This window comes from Ursus arctos, unplaced genomic scaffold, assembly GCF_023065955.2.
Source record: "Ursus arctos isolate Adak ecotype North America unplaced genomic scaffold, UrsArc2.0 scaffold_3, whole genome shotgun sequence".
In the NCBI taxonomy this organism is placed as follows: Eukaryota; Metazoa; Chordata; class Mammalia; order Carnivora; family Ursidae; genus Ursus; species Ursus arctos.
In genome coordinates, this window is record NW_026622985.1 from 51,678,038 (window position 1) to 51,694,524 (window position 16,487).

The following is a 16,487-nucleotide window of genomic DNA, read 5'->3' on the forward strand; positions in this document are numbered from 1 at the left end:
ACGAGAACCACAATGAGATACCACCTCACACCAGTCAGAATGGCTAAAATTAACAACTCAGGAAACAACTGATATTAGTGAGGATGTGAAGAAAGGGGAACCGTCTTATACTGTTGGTGGGAATGCGAACTGGTACGACCCCTCTGGAAAAGAGTATGGAGGTTCCTCAAATGTTAAAAATAGAGCTATCCTACGACCCAGCAATTGCACTACTAGGTATTTATCCAAAGGATACAAACATGGTGATTCAAAGGGGCACATGCACCTCAACCTTATAGTACCAATGTCCACAATAGCCAAATTATGGGAAGAGCCCAGATGTCCATCAACAGATGAATAGATAAAGATGTGGTATATATAGACGATGGAATATTACTCAGCCATCAAAAAAAATGAAATCTTGTCATTTGCAACAATGTGGGTGGAACTAGAGGGTATTATGCTAAACGAAATAAGTTAGAGAAAGACAAATACCATATGATTTCACTCATACGTGGAATTTAAGAAACAAAACAGATGTTCCTAGGGAAAGGGAAGGAAAAATAAAATAAGACAGAATCAGAGAGGGAGACAAACCATAAGAGACTCTTAACTATGGGAAACAAACTGAGGGTTGCTGAAGGGGAGGTGGGTAGGGCGATTGGGTAACTGGGTGATGGCCATTAAGAGTGGCACTTGATGTAATGAACACTGGATGTTATATGCAACTGATGAATCACTAAACTCTACCTCTGAAACTAATAAAACACTGTATGTTAATTAAATTGATTTTAAATAAATAAAAAAATAAATAAATATATTGTAGAGCTTATCACAGACTATCTTTTTTTAATGTTACAAATATTTTCCCAGTTTTGTCATTTGTTTTTAGCTTTGTTTTTGGTATTTTCATTGTATAGAAAGTTTTACATTTTTACATAATAGAGCCTGATAATAATCATTTCCTTTATTAGTACTGAATTTTGCTTCATAAAAATTTTCTCCAATGTTTTCCTCTAGAGTTATTATAGTTTTATTTTTTATGTGATAAATCATTAATACTTCTGGATTTTTTAAATACACACACACACACACACACAGTGTGAATCTAACCTATTCTCCCCAAATGAATAGCCAGTTATGTCAACACTATTTATTCAATCATTTCCCACAAGTAAGAATTGATACATTTAATATATATTAAATTGTCATATACTTGGGTCTGTTTCTGGACTCTTTATTTCAGTGACCTTTTTTATTATTCCTGCATCTCTACCACACTAATTACTATAATTTAAGTGATTTTATTGGTTAGAAATCAATTAAGTGCACATCATAGTAAAATCCAAGTAACAGTGACTTAAACAAGACAAAATTTATTTCCTTCTCATTAAAAATGAGTGAGAAGAGGCTGGCAATCCAGGGCTGGTATGGTGTCAGCTGTCTGTTTTGCTCTACTATCCTAGCAAAATCGCTTCCACCCTCAAGGCTACTTCACATTTCAAGATGGCTACCATAGCTATCCTACTCACATTTCAGGAAAAAGGTTAAGGAGGAAAAAGGATGTCTTCCTTCTTTTAAGGAGTCTTCCTTCCCTGAGCCCCTTTTAACTTACACATATAGCAGTGTTCGCTTCATCAGCACATACACACATAGATTCATATAGCTCATTGGTCAGAATTTAGTACTGATGGACACACACAGCATTGTGGGATGCTAAACAAAATCATCTTTAGCAGGGTGACACACAGTTCACTAGTTAATTTAGTTTACCCTATTCTCAGAACTCTGATAACTGCTTCTAAATGATGAAAGAGCAAGTGTTCTACTTTTGTATATGTTCAAAAATTTCTCTTTCAGCAAAGTATCTCAAAACACTGTAAAGGAGTTGACTAAACATAGCACTATTTAATGTGTAGTCCAATTTTTAAAAAATGAGAAATACATGGCAAAAAATGCGTATATGTTTAGCTTATGGCTAAAGCATGTGGTGAAAAATGCTGACAATAACCGAGGCAACTCAGTATGATTGGTTGATGATCAGAGGGTATGGCAACTATCAAAGCAATAGGCATGAGCCAAAAGATACACTGCTCTGCCCCTGATTATAACACAGGCAAAGTAATGTTGCTAAGATTATGTAAAAGCAATTAGTTCAAATTAACATGCTATTAAAAAGTATTTTATTCAGTCTTCTTCCAGTTTTTACTTTGAAAAAGCAACCAGGTCTATTGGCAGAGGCTCTTGAACACTTAAGAACACAAATACCCCATAAACACTTTCTCCTTGCCAAACCAAACAAATTCAATTGAACTAAAGAATCAGCCAGCTGCTTGCCATCGCCTGTACTGTGGGGGGAGATGAAAAGAGACGAATGGTTATTACTTTCTCCATTGAGCCACCCAAATTTCTCTCTCCCATGTCTTGCCAGGGGGAAGTGTAAAAAGTTATAAGGTTTTGTCATTGAGCACTGCAAACTATTCCTTGGGGATAGGTAAATTAAGGGTATTTAGGATTTTGCTACATCCAAGCAGACAAGTCTTCCATATTAGTTTGCTAGGGTTGCTATAACAAAGTACCAGATTGTGGCCTAAACACCAGAAATTTATTTGCTCACGTTTCTGGAGGCTAGAAGTACAAGCTCAAGGTGTCAGCAGGGTTGGTTCCTACTGAGAGTGATAAGGAAAGGATCTGTTCCAGGCCTTTCTCCTTGGCTTGTAGCCATCTTCTCCCTGTGTTTTCACATCATCTTCAGTCTGTACAAGTCCTGTCCCAATTTCCTCTTATAAGGACACCAGTTATATTGGATTGGGGCCCACCCTGATTACCTCATTTTAACTTAATTATAAAGATTCCATCTCCAATTATGGTTACATTCTTAGGTCCTGGGTATTAGGGCTTCAACATATAAAAAGGGGGTAGAAGACATGATTCAGCCCATGATGGAGTTTATTCAGCTGCAATAAACTAGGGTTATAGCAAGTAATCCCACTCTCTTTTCTTATAGTAGAGGTGTTTAAATATCATCCATTTATTCATAAACTATTGAGTGTCTACTATGTCCTAGACGCTAGGTTTACAAAGCTGAATATGACATAGTCCCTGACTTGAGGGATTCACAGTCCACTAGGGGAGACAAGTTAAACCCAAAACATAGCAAGAGTGAGTGTCCTTTAATCCCTTTTGAAATAAAACAAGGCAAATCAGAGTATAAGCAAATAAAATAATAGAAACAAATGTTATGAGGAAATGGGGAGGGATGTAAAAGAAAGCCCAATGTAAATTTTATCTTGCAATCATTTTCCTCTCACTTGCCCCTTTTTCCTCTCTCTTTCCCCAAAATTACAGCATATAGAAATATACTTTCCAAAGCACAGCTCTACTTTAATTTCTTTAAAGCATTTTGCGTTCTAAGTGGCAGTTTTCCCTGCTCTAATGTTGGGAACAAAGGAAGACAGAAATGTTAAGAGAACCAAATTCCAGCTGACTTGTGGGTTGAGTTGATGTCTTAGAGTGAGTCACTGCCCTTTCGTAAATTGGAATGAAACTCCTAACCATTAATAAAGTCTGCCAATAGAGGCTCAGATGTTCAATTCGAAAATGATGGGGGCAAAGGGAGGGTGCAATGAGAAAATGCAAGTAAACACAGTTAAGGAAGGTAATGTGTACTAGTAGAGCCATAATAATAAAAGCAATAGATCTTGACTGTACTACAAAATTCTGTTTGATTCTTCTTAGTCAGAAACTCAGTTGATCTTATTAAAATAGTTGTTTATCTTCATTTAAAAATTATAGGAAGCAAAGCAGCAATAAATAGTTCAGTATGATCATGCTGATTCATATTAACTGGGGTAACAGTCAATTTGTTTTAGCAGAGGCTGAATTATACATTTTTAAAAAATAAAGTTTTTAATAATATTAAGTTTTATACAAGTATAACAAAATATAACTTACGTTTTGCTTTGCAACTAAATATGAAACTAAAAGTAGTACAACAAAAATTTCTATCTTGGTTCCTCCCCAAGTACTTGAAAGTCCTGTAAGAATGTTTAAAATCCCTAAAGTAGTTTAAGCATTTCTTTTTCAATTATGCATTGTTTCTGAAGAAAGGATTTAAAACAGAAAACTAAACATCTGTTTGGACCCTTTCACCAATAACCAACTCCTGACTAATGGAATCCAAGTGCCATAAATCACATTATATTACTATGAACTCTGGAGCTTTATAATATGTTGACACGTAAAGTATCTGCCCTGATTACATCAGTGACCAGTTCAATACCATTTCCACAAAGAGGCTGGCCTTCCTGAAGTGCTACCTAAAACATACACCTGTGTAGCATATCTGAATTTCTCATAGTGAAAAGAACAAGTTTTACCCTTACTTTTCTTGATGTCACCTTTCTTGGCCTGTTCTTCCTTTCCCCCCAACCTATCATTATCATGGATAAAAAAAGCTTTTGATCTTCCCAAAAAAAGGAACTTGTTAAAAATTAAATGTTACACATATGGTAGAGAAGCTTATTGGAAGGAATCCTTTTGGGGAGCCTGAGTGGCTCAATTGGTTAAGCATCTGCCTTCAGCTCAGATCATAATCGCAGGGTCCTGGGTTGGTCCTGGGTTGGAGCCCCATGGCTGGCTCCCTGCCTCTGACCCCTCCCCTACTTGTGCCCTCGCACTCTCTCTCTCTCTCTCAATCTCAAACAGATGAATAAGATCTTTTTAAAAGGGGGGGGGGGCGCTTGGGTAGCACAGTTGGTTAAATGTCTGCCTTCGGCTCAGGTCATGATCTTGGAGTCCTGGGATCAAGACCCATGTCGGGCTCCTTGATCAGTGGGGAGTCTGCTTCTCCCTCTCCCTCTGCCTGTCGCTCCCACTGCTTGTGCTCGCTCTCTCTCTCTGTAAAATAAAATCTTTAAAAAAAAAAAAGGAAGCCTTTTAACATTTTAAATACAAAATGCAGTTGAATAAATTACAGCAAGCATAGCTAAAATTTCTCCTCCACTCCTTTCTATTCAGAGAGTAATCATACCTTAAGGTCCTTTTGCATCCTTCCCCTCTAATATTTTAACAGAGCTCAATAAATAGAAAAAGGAACATGGTACAACAAAGAGTCCAAAAAACTCATCCTCACTTTCCAGCAAATTAAACTTTCCAATCTCAATTAACTCCACTGTGAAAAGTAGTGATAACGTCTACATCACAGGAATGTTTTAGGGATGAAAAATAATACAAATAAAGCAAGGTCACACCATAGATGCTCAATAATAATAGGTCTAATTATCACTAACAAAATATTTTATCAACTGGACAATTGAGAATGCATTTTGGAAGCTTAAACTTCAGAAGTTTCTAAAAGGGGAGATTGCTGGGCTGGGGATAGGAGGGAGGCTTCATTAGATTCTAATGCTCTCCAGCTACTTCCATTATTTATTCTTCACCAATTAACTTTCTGATTTAGTAGCCTAATCTATTGCCATTGCCTCCAAGTATTTCATCACCAATTTATTCCTTAACCCCCTTTACAGTATGTATTTTGTTCTCATCATATACTTACCATCAACTTAGAAATGACAAATCTATTGGGGTTTTCCCCTCAATATTCTTTTTCTTTAACCTTGCCACAAGCATCTTCCTTTCCAAAACTCTAAGAAGACCTCACTGTGTTCAGTATTCTGGTTCTATCACCTACATAACCATTCTGACTTTCTGTACTTTTTTTTTTTTTAAGATTTTATTTATTTATTTGACAGAGATAGAGACAGCCAGCAAGAGAGGTAACACAAGCAGGGGGAGTAGGAGAGGAAGAAGCAGGCTCCCAGTGGAGGAGTCTGATGTGGGGCTCAATCCCATAACGCCGGGATCACGCGCTGAGCCGAAGGCAGACGCTTAACAACTGAGCCACCCAGGCGCCCCTGACTTTCTGTACTTCTTCAACAGTCCATTCAATGTACACATTCCTACCTTCCCTACTTAGACACTTCTCTCTCCAACCCATTTCGAAAATACTTCCACCTCCATTCCCTAATCAGGACCCACCTGAAGGTCCATAATTTCCCAAAATAGTCTCTTCCTCTTCTACACTACTAAAGTATACACTGCTTGGGGGGCTATGTTGCCACTCCATCTACCACAGTAATATCTGTGGATTAACAAGTCAGCAGAAACATTGAACTTTTAGTTCAAAAGGAAATATATATACCTGGCAAGTTTAAAGAGGTCAGACCGGCAACTTTTTATACCCCCATGGGCAGAGGTACACAGGATGTGTATGTTGATTAGAATCAATACCCTAACTAAATTAATTAAATGTTCTTTACATTTAGGGGCACCTGGGTAGTGCAGTCGTTAAGCTTCTGCCTTCAGCTCAGGGCGTGATCCCGGCGTTATGGGATAGAGCCCCACATCAGGCTCCTCCGCTGGAAGCCTGCTTCTTCCTCTCCCACTCCCCCTGCTTGTGCTCCCTATCTGGCTGGCTGTCCCTCTCTGTCAAATAAATAAATAAAATCTTTTTTAAAAAATGTTCTTTACATTTAATTAGGCAAGCTCAAAAAGATTAAAATAGAGTTCATAAGGGGCACCTGGGTGGCTCAGTCAGTTAAGCATCTGCCTTCAGTTCAGGTCATGATCCCAGGATCCTGGGATCCTGGGATCAAGCCCCACGTCAGTTTCCCTTCTCAGCAGGGAGTCTGCTTGTCCCTCTCCCTCTGCCCTTCCTCATGGTTCCGCTTGCTCTCTCTCTCTCTCAAATAAATAAAGTATTTTTTAAAAAATAGAGTTCATAATTGCTTGCCCAATTTAAGCACTTTAAAGGCTTACATTATTCTCTCAAATTTCCAAGTCTAAACGTCATTCTATGAAAGAGTAAATGTAAATCTTCCAATAGCTGAAGCCTCAAATAATTTTCATAGTACAGTTTAAGAACTCATATACAAGGTTTTCACTAAGTACAAATAACTGAATGAATCCTTATGCATTTATATGAGAAAGCAACTAATGTTCATCAGTTAATCAAAAGACTCTTTGTTCAGGAAAACACACACCAAACAAATACCACTTAACATTTACTACTAAAGGGCTATCCTGATGCAAGCCTCAATAATGACAACTATTTAAACTAAAATGGAAAAGTACTATTTCCACAACTTCTGGATCTTTTATCTGTGTTGCACATAACATTCTTTACAAGGTACAAACAGGATTCAGGAATGCAGATTGATCTTGAGTCCCCAGTAAATTAAAATGTAAATTATATAAGGTACATATACATTTATCATCCCATTCCCATTCCGGGATCTTCTACCATAACCATACTTGGATGTATTTGTTAAAATAGCAGAAGACATGATATCACCTAGGACAGACCAGTAATAATGATAGGGTTACCGAAAACTGAAATTAATTGGGCAAAAAGGAAAACAATAAGACACTCAAATAAAATAATTAAATTTATTTCTCAGTAACTGAGACTAAGGAATGAGTGTGATTGGAAAAAAAATTAGGGTACTGATTAAAAACATGAGCTATGGCATCAGATTGGAATTCAGCTTAACTCTACCACTAACTAGTTGCTGATCTTGAACAAGTTTGTTTTTTTTTTTTAAGATTTTATTTATTTATTTGACAGAGAGAGAGACAGCCAGCAAGAGAGGGAACACAAGCAGGGAGACAGGGAGAGGGAGAAGCAGGCTTCCTGCTGAGCAGGGAGCCCGATTTGGGGCTCGATATGGGGCTCAATCCCCGGGCCCTGGGATCACGACCTGAGCCAAAGGCAGACGCTTAATGACTGAGCCACCCAGGCACCCCTTGAACAAGTATTTTAACCTCTTTGAGTCTCAGGTTTTTTACCTGTAAAGTAAGGATAATAATACTTATAAAGTTGTGCACAGATTAAATGAAATTAATTATGCAAAGTACTTAGAAAGTACTACATAGGAAAATCTCAATAAATTGCATTCAATCCAAAAGGCCTCGACATTTTTATAGCTAAATTATTTCAGACCTTGAAGAAGAAATTAATTGCCAGGGCATATAAAAAGATGGAAAGCTTTTCTCTGTCTCTCTCTCTCTCTTTTAAAGATTTATTTATTTGAGACAGAGAGCATGCATGGAGGGAAGGGGGAGAGGGAGAGGAAGAGAATCTCTAGCAGACTGAGTGGGGAGCCGGATGTGGGGCTCAATCTCACCACCCTGAGATCATGACCTGAGCTGAAATCAAGAGTCAGAAGCTTAACTAACTGAGCCACCCAGGTACTCTTCTCCCTTCTTTTATTTTGCAAAACTAGTATATTCAGAAACCAAAACCTGAAAAAGAAAATATAAGAGGAATACTAAAGACAATCTTACATTGCAATCAAATCTAGCACTACTTTAAAGAGGTATGCTCTTATCAAGTTGCCTTTACTCCAAAGACAGCAATTGTTTGGTGAAATCTACTAGGAAGTCCTCTAACATAATTCATCAACCACTAGGTAAAAGAAGAAAAACTATATGATCATCTCAACGTACATCACGAGGGTGTGTGATCAAATTTAATATCTTTTTCCTGGATTGCCTGGGTAGCTCAGTTGGTTAAGTGGCTGCCTTCAGCTCAGGTCATGATCCCAGGGTCCTGAGAGCAAGCCCCGTGTCAAGCTTCCTGCTCTGTGGGGAGTCTGCTTGTTCCTCTCCCTCTCCCCCTCTCCACCCCCACTTGGGCTCTCTCTCAAATAAATAAATAAATTCTTTTAAAAAAATTAATATATTTTTCCAATTAAATCTCAATTCCAAAAAGGAATTAAGGAAGACTATTTTCTTAACATGCTAAAAAAAAAAAGTTGTCAGAAAGAATACACAACTGTGAAACCCTAAAGGCATTCTCACTCAAATGAGAAATGAACCAAAGATGCTCACTATTCACTAATATAATTTAACATTACTCTAGACATTTAATGTGAAACAAGAAATAAGGATTAAATATTGGCAAGATGAAATTATCATTATTTACAAATGCTAAAACTGCCGTATTACAAAGTCCAAAAAAACCTAAGAATTAAGGGGCACCTGGGTGACTCAGTCAGTTGAGCATCCAACTCTTGACTTTGGCTCAGGTCATGATCTCAGGGTCCTGGGATCAAGCCCCACATCTGTCTTCCTGCTCAGCAGGGAGTCTGCCTGAGATTCTCTCCCTCTCCCTCTGCCCCTCATCCCCACACTAGTGTGTACTCTCTCTCTCTCAAATAAATAAATTTAAAGAATCTTTAAAAATAAATAAAAACTATAAGAATTAAGAATTTCATAAAATGACCAGTTAGAAAACAGTATACCTAAAGCACCAATTTTTCTATGTTCCATTGGGAAGATGCAATCCTCTTTAAAACACAATGAAAAAAGATTCCATTGGCAATAGCAAGTTTTAAAATATCAAAAATTTATTTCAAAAATAGGCCGAACCACATGAAGAAAACTATAAAACACTGAGTCATTTAAAAATGACTTGGGGGCGCCTGGCTGGCTCAGTTGGTAGAGCATGTGACTCGCTCTCAGAATTGTGAGTTCAAGGCCCACGTTGGGGGTAGAGTATACTTAAAAAATAAGAAAATAACTTGTTTAAAATGATTTAAATATTGTAAAGATATCACAGCTATCTCAAAAAATTAATTTGAAATTCCACTGGGGGTTTTTTGAGATCTTAATAAATTGAATTAAAGGTAATTTGAAAAAATAAATATATGAGAAATGTTAAAAATGTTTTGAGAAAGATAATAGAAATTCACACAATCATATAGTAGGATACATTAAAAAGTTACAATAAACTAAGACTGAAATCACTGGAGCAAAAAATAAACAGCCCCACGAAGCAGAATAGAAAGCCTAAGAAAAAATCATATGTATATGATTTTAATATATGATTTTATATATGATTTTCACATGTTAAATATATATATGTTTATGTAAATCATGTAAACCATGATTTGATATATAATATAGATAACATTTAAAACCTCTGGGAAAAGATAATTGCCCAATAGTGTTAAAATAATTGACTTGCTACTCTACACCAAATATGTTCCAAATAGACTAAAGTGGTACATGTTTTTAAAAATTGTGAAAGTAATACAAAGAAACAGAGGCAAATAGTTATATAATTTGGGAGTGCAGGGAGGCCTTTCCAAGCAGGCAGTTACCATAAAAGAAAAATTTGATATATTTAACTACACTAAAAATGTTTAAAATCTATTTAAAAAGAAAAATCCACACCAAAAACAAAATGAGAATGTAAATGACAAACTGGAAAAATTACTTGCAATTTAATTTGACAAAGATCTAATAGTTTTACACACAAAGAACTCTCATAACTCAGTTTTTTAAAATCTCCAATATCATAATAAACAAAGGACTCTAATAGATAATTCACAAAAGAAATACAAATATTTAATGTCACTAATAATCAATGAATTTTAAAAATACAGAAAATAAAACTTTTCATTTCAAAATGGCAGTTTTTTTATTCATAGTGCTAAAAATGGAGAAGTTGCCAGCAATCTCAAGCATAACTAAAAAATGAATATTAAGCCTTTCTGGAAAGTAATCTATTACTATTAATTAAAAATAATTAAAATATGCATACCTTTTGATGTCAGAATTTATCCTAAGGAAATAATGATATGGGCAATGATTAAACTATCAAGCTAAATGCTACAATATTCATTCAAAATTATTGGAAAGGGCTTAAATTTTCAACACCTGAAATAAATGATAGTAAATCCATATTCTGGAATATTAACCATAGATTTAAAATGATGTTTTGCCATAAAAGAATATTTTATTGACTCAGATAAGCATTCACTCAATTAAGTGAAAATAAGCTAGTAACAAGGCAGCATACACAAAAAACAAAAACGAAATCATAGTACATACAGTATGGTTTCTTTTTGTTAGAAAAAAAAGTAAATACCTATTAAAAAGAACCTATAAAGATATTCACTAATGTATTAATAATTATCTCTGGATGGAGGCATTATAAATGTTATTTATCATTTATGCATTCCTAAATTTTCCAAATTTCCTACAGTTATCATATCTTACATTAGTAAATAGGAAAATACAGAATGTTTACAAAATTGCTGTCGCTATAGTAACAACAGTATCTAAAATCATGCTAACATTGATATTCCCACTCTTTTAGGCTGCACCAAAATTAGGGATGCCTACTGTCTAGGTTAGATCATACTTTGATACTCTAATCAAAATGAAATAAATTTTCAGAACTTTAGAAATCAGACAAGTTTTCGCTCCATGTTTACTTATGATTGAGTACAATGACTAATAATATTTAGAATTAACCACTTGCTTTCGGCCCCCTCCCAAAGGTAAGAATCCAAAGTAAGGAATAAGCCCTGGACATTGGAGCCAGCAGAGCTCAACTTTTAAATACATCAAGGGACGTCTGGGTAGCTCAGTCGGTTAAGCGTGGGCCTTCGGCTCAGGTCATGATCCCAGGGTCCTGGGATTGAGTCCCACATCAGGCTCCTTGCTCTGTGGGGAGCCTCCTCTCCCTCTGCCGTTCCCCCAGCTTGTGCCTGCCCGCTCTCTGACATTAAAATAAATAAAATCTTTAAAAATAAATAAATAAAATAAAAATAAATACATCCAAATACTGAGCCAGAAATTAAAAAGAAAGGAAGGAAGGGAGAGAGTGGGGGAATATAAATATTACCTTTCTCAGGATAGAAAGTATGGGCCTTTGACAACTTCTAATCACAACTCTTCTCAGTCTCATTTGGGAGACAGAACAATAATTTTATCCTCCAATGTATTTAAAAACCATATATCCAAAGGGCAAGCAAACAGGATTTCTTCTGAGCGTAAATGTTAAATATTCTCTTTTCTCAGTGCAGATATGTAGCTTAACTCCAATAGGACCAAAAAGACTCTGGCAATACTTGGCTCTCAATAACAAGCAATAGTCAAACTGTTAATTCCATCTGCTCCCCTCCAAAAAATGACAAAGCATTACATGGTGGCGCCAGGGGTCCCAGGCTCCATTTAAGGAGTTTTCCAGAGTGGCATCCATTTCCACAAGATTAAGATGAGTACTTCAAAAAAATCAATCTGGATACTACATGATGACAACCTGGATGCTGATAACAAAAGAAATGTGCTATCTTTAACATCATATTCTTTGTTTCTTTCAAATTGTCTCCCTTTGTTATTTGTCAAAGCTCTGAATTTCATCCATTTCCATCTCCTTAGGGACTCAGTTCCAGTAAATATGTCATTTTTCCTATCTCTTACTTCTCACTTTCTTTATGCATGTAAAGAAACAAACATAACATTCCTTCAACCTATATCCGTCTTCAGCGGTTTTCAACCTTGCCTGCACATTGGAATTACCCAGGGAACTTTAATGTACCTGTGCAACTAATCTATAGCGACAAAAAGTAGATCAGTGGTTTCCTGAGGATGAGAGGGAGAAATTACAAAGGGACACAAGGAAACTTTTAGAGGTGATAGATAATGTTCGTTTTTTTGATTGTGGTGATAGTTTTACAAATGAAAACCTATGTCAAACATTAAATTGCACACTTTAAATAGGTGTAGCTTATTACTTGCCAATTATATTGCAACAAAGCTGTTGAAATAAATATAATGCCTAGGTTCCACCTCAACCCCTGGAATGGGCTTTCCCCTGGAAATCAAGATTCTTAAAAGCTCTCCAGATAATTGTAAATGTGCAGCTAGGAATGAGAACCACTGCTCTATAGCTATCATTCTCTTCCTTCTTCAGTCTTCTTGAAATGCCTCACTCAAGTATGTCTACTTTATCATTACCCATTCTTTCTCAATCTTCCAAAGACCACTATGCAGTTAAAACTGTACTTGTTAAAGTCCCCTATGGAATCCTGACCAATTCCCTGGTCCCAGGAGTCCTCTCCTTACTTGACACCTCTTTACAGCATTCAAAATTTTTGACCCATCTGCCTCTACTTGAAATTCTCTCCTTCCTTAGCATCTTTCTTGATGTTCCTCCTACCTTTCTAACTACTACTCTTCTCTTTCACACTATTCTTCAATCCATTTCTGCTTTTTATCAGTCTGTTCTCCAGCTGCTGCTTTGATCATACTAAAAGCTTTCCTTGAATCATTTCAATATAACCAAGTCAATACAGCTTCAATTCAACACCCAGTCTGCCCTGTAATCCTGATTTCTTTTATAAGTTCCACGCCCATGGATCCAAACATCTAATTGTCATCTTCACCTGAATGCTCCACAGCTTCCTCAAATTCAAAAAACCCCAAATAGAACTTGCCATCTTCCGTCCACCTTCCCTCACTTCCAGTTACTAGAATCAAGTAAAATCCTCAGGGTCCTGATTCCTCCTCCTTTCTTTCCAAAGGTGACAAGACCTATCAGATCCTACCTCACTCTGCCAGGGTGAGGGTCTCAAACAAAAATTCATTAAATGGCTTCTTACTCATCACCTTCAATCCAAAACCCATAGCCAAGGAAATCTTGCCCTGGTCTGGAGCTCTACCACCCTCACTATTCTCATCTTCCACCATTTCCTTATTTAACCTCAGCATTCAAGTTATGTTAATGTCAGTGCTATTGACTTTGGACTTGTCATTGACAATGACTTCTCTAAGCTGCCATAGTTTCTCATCCCCCCTTGCCTTCTCACTTATTCTCCTCTTGGAAAGTTACTGACCTCCTGCACTTGGCTAAATTATATTTCAAAACTGTACTGTGTGCTCCTGACTCTACCTACATCCACACTGAATTAGCCATCCCCTACTCTGCTCCCTTACTACACTATGCATATCTCTATTCAGATTCATCACATGGTATTATAACTATTACTTGATCTGTCTTGTACATCAGAGAGTAAATTTCTTGATGACAAGAATTATGACATTCATTTCTGCCCTAGAACCTATTCAGCCTGGGGCAGTGCAGAATAAATATATGTTGGACATAACTTCAATTATTTACAAAATGTAAACTTGATACCCCCAATATGGTACTGATACTAACATTTTTCAAAGTTTTAAAATATTCATTATAAAATAAATATCACACAATAGGATCCTGAATAAAACAGTTGACTGTAAGATATGTTTGAACTCTGTCAAAACAACACCACTCTAAAGAGTGCAACCAAGATCAGATTTTATAAAATAGAAACACAACAAAGAAAGCATAGCAGGAATAACATACTGACATAACCAACACCTTGTGGGGGTGTCTATATCCAAGTACTGCTAATGTTGACAATTAAGAGGTTTTATAATCCCTCTATGATAATAATTGTAGTAAATCAAAAAGTAATAAAAGAAGCCAAATCCAGAATTTTTTAATCTAAATATGTGATGGTTTTCCCCGTAGCCACTTTATGTAAATGAATTATTTGAATAAATGATTTTAAAACTACTATTGGCCAAGCAGATCCTAAAATTTTTCTTTCTTTCTTGCCTTTCCCTGCACTTCAAAAAAAAAAAAAAAAATGGTGTTTGGGACCAAGATTCATCTTGTAAACCTTAAAATGTATTAGCCCAAAGAAAAGATGCTTAGAAATTGAAGGGAGGGCCAGCCAGTCTGTGGGTGTTAGGAGAACGTTCTTATGGAAAACAACCCTCCTGGGTCTATCACATTGACTCAAGGTTACACCGATCCTTATGACTCTATGCAGATAAGATTTTAAAAGCTGAAAATCTCAAACTGTCAAGTGTTACATGAACCAAGGAGGTGGTATATCGACTCCCAAAACTACTGTGTGACCCAAAGGACAAATTATTTGCAATAGGACAGCTTGGTCCTACTGACCATGGTACTGTCTCTGAAATTAGTAGCTGGCTGTGGAACAAACTCCCCCTACCTGAAGAGCGGAGACGCTGCCGGGCGTGTGATAGTGTATTTATCAAGAGACCCGATCCTGGGCAGTATGAAACCACTAGGGCAAAATTAAAATCTTTCAGGAGTGCCTAAACTTAGGGGTACAGAGCACAATTGTGCACGCTGAAGGGCGGATACGCAGTTTTGCTGAAGCGTGCAAACTTGGGATCTTTTAATTGCAATCATTTTCAGACAAAACCCCGACGATTCCCAAGTACGTTAAAAATCAGCCTCAGGAGAGGAATAACTCATAGAAGGGAGCAAGTGCTGAAGAGGGGATCTCCAGTGTAATAACCAAGGAAGGAATCGTATCTGCTTTCTGAATCTCACCGTGCTGCGAGAGACACCAAAGACCCAGACGAACGCTGCTTTTAAAGATGGGGAGGGGGGGTGTCGACGGTGACCATTTTGGTCACTAGACTAAGGGATAGCGGTAACCTCCCTGGAGTGGGAGAGGCCAGGCCGGAGCATCAACAGCGGCGGAATGGGGGTGGAGGGCCCCCGCAGAGGGGCGGCGGGTCCGACCGAGGCGGCTGCACCCTGGGCACGCCCGGAGTCTGGACTGCTCCTTGCTGGGAAAGAGAAAGACCCGAGTCCACGCGCACAAAGCTGCCGCCGCCCAGGCAGCAAACGGGCTGCGCCCAACTTCAGGGCGAGCAGCCGCCGGCCGCAGCCCACTCACCCGACCCCTCTGCTCCGGCCCCTCCGACGCCCCTAGCGCCCAGCGCATTCTCGCGCCCACCCGCGGCGCCTCGCGAGGGAGCCGTTACCCCCAACGAAGGCGCCGCCCCGGGGACAAAGTCCCGGTCCCCTCCCCGCCGCCGCCTCGCCCCGGCTCCTCCCTGACAAAAAAGTTATCGGTCGCCCGCCGCCCTAGGGGCCCGGCGTGGGTCGCTCGGTCGGACTCACCAGAGCGGCTCCCCGAGCTCCACCTCCAGAACCTCGACTTGTCTGACTCGCAGCGACAGCGACAGCGGCTGCTCTGCTTTCTCCCGAGTAGCAGCACCACCTGCCCCCCTTCTTCCTAACAGAACGGGTCCCGGCGAGCCATCTTCCCCCTCTGCTCACTGACTGACAACCCAGCCCCGAGAGCCGCCACTGCCGCCAGCCACTCTGACAGGCACGGCTAGGGACCCGTCCCCAGGCAGCCAACCACCACCGCCCCACTTCGGCTCGGCCTATCGCCGTGCCCTAGGGCGGGACCAGAACAACTTCTTCACCAATAAGAATCTTCCTCTGCTAGGCCTGGGGCGGAGCCTTGAGGTGGGAGGGAGGGCGACTTGGGTGGGCGTGGTCTGAGCACTGGGCGTGGTCGGGGCGCCAAAGGGAAAATGATTGACCGTAGGATTTGCGGCAGGGCTAGTGAGAGTGATCAGCCAGCGTCTCTCAGACCCTGAGCCAAGAGGACTTACAGCCCTCTCAGAAGAAAATAAGCCTTTTGGATAGATGTTAACCATAATCACAGAAGATAAACTAATATATTTTAATTTCTTTTTTTTTTTAAGATTTTATTTATTTATTTGACAGAGACAGGCAGTGAGAGAGGGAACACAAGCAGGGGGAGTGGGAGAGGAAGAAGCAGGCTCCCAGTCGATCCCAGAAAGCTGGGATCGCGCCCTGTGCCGAAGGCAGA

At 38.8% G+C, this 16,487-nt stretch overlaps 1 protein-coding gene across 2 annotated transcripts in view; it reads right to left on the reverse strand.

Moving 5' to 3' along the window:
- The window catches only part of HYCC1 (hyccin PI4KA lipid kinase complex subunit 1), a 108,993-nt gene extending 93,003 nt beyond the window's left edge, over positions 1-15,990 (reverse strand). Inside the window, exon 1 of one of the 2 annotated variants that reach the window (XM_026507508.4) lies at positions 15,764-15,990. The gene's annotated coding sequence lies outside the window, so the exon portion shown is untranslated. The remainder of the gene's footprint in view (positions 1-15,763) is intronic. The other variant, XM_026507512.4, reaches the window with a different exon arrangement.
- Between the last annotated feature and the right edge of the window lie 497 nt (positions 15,991-16,487).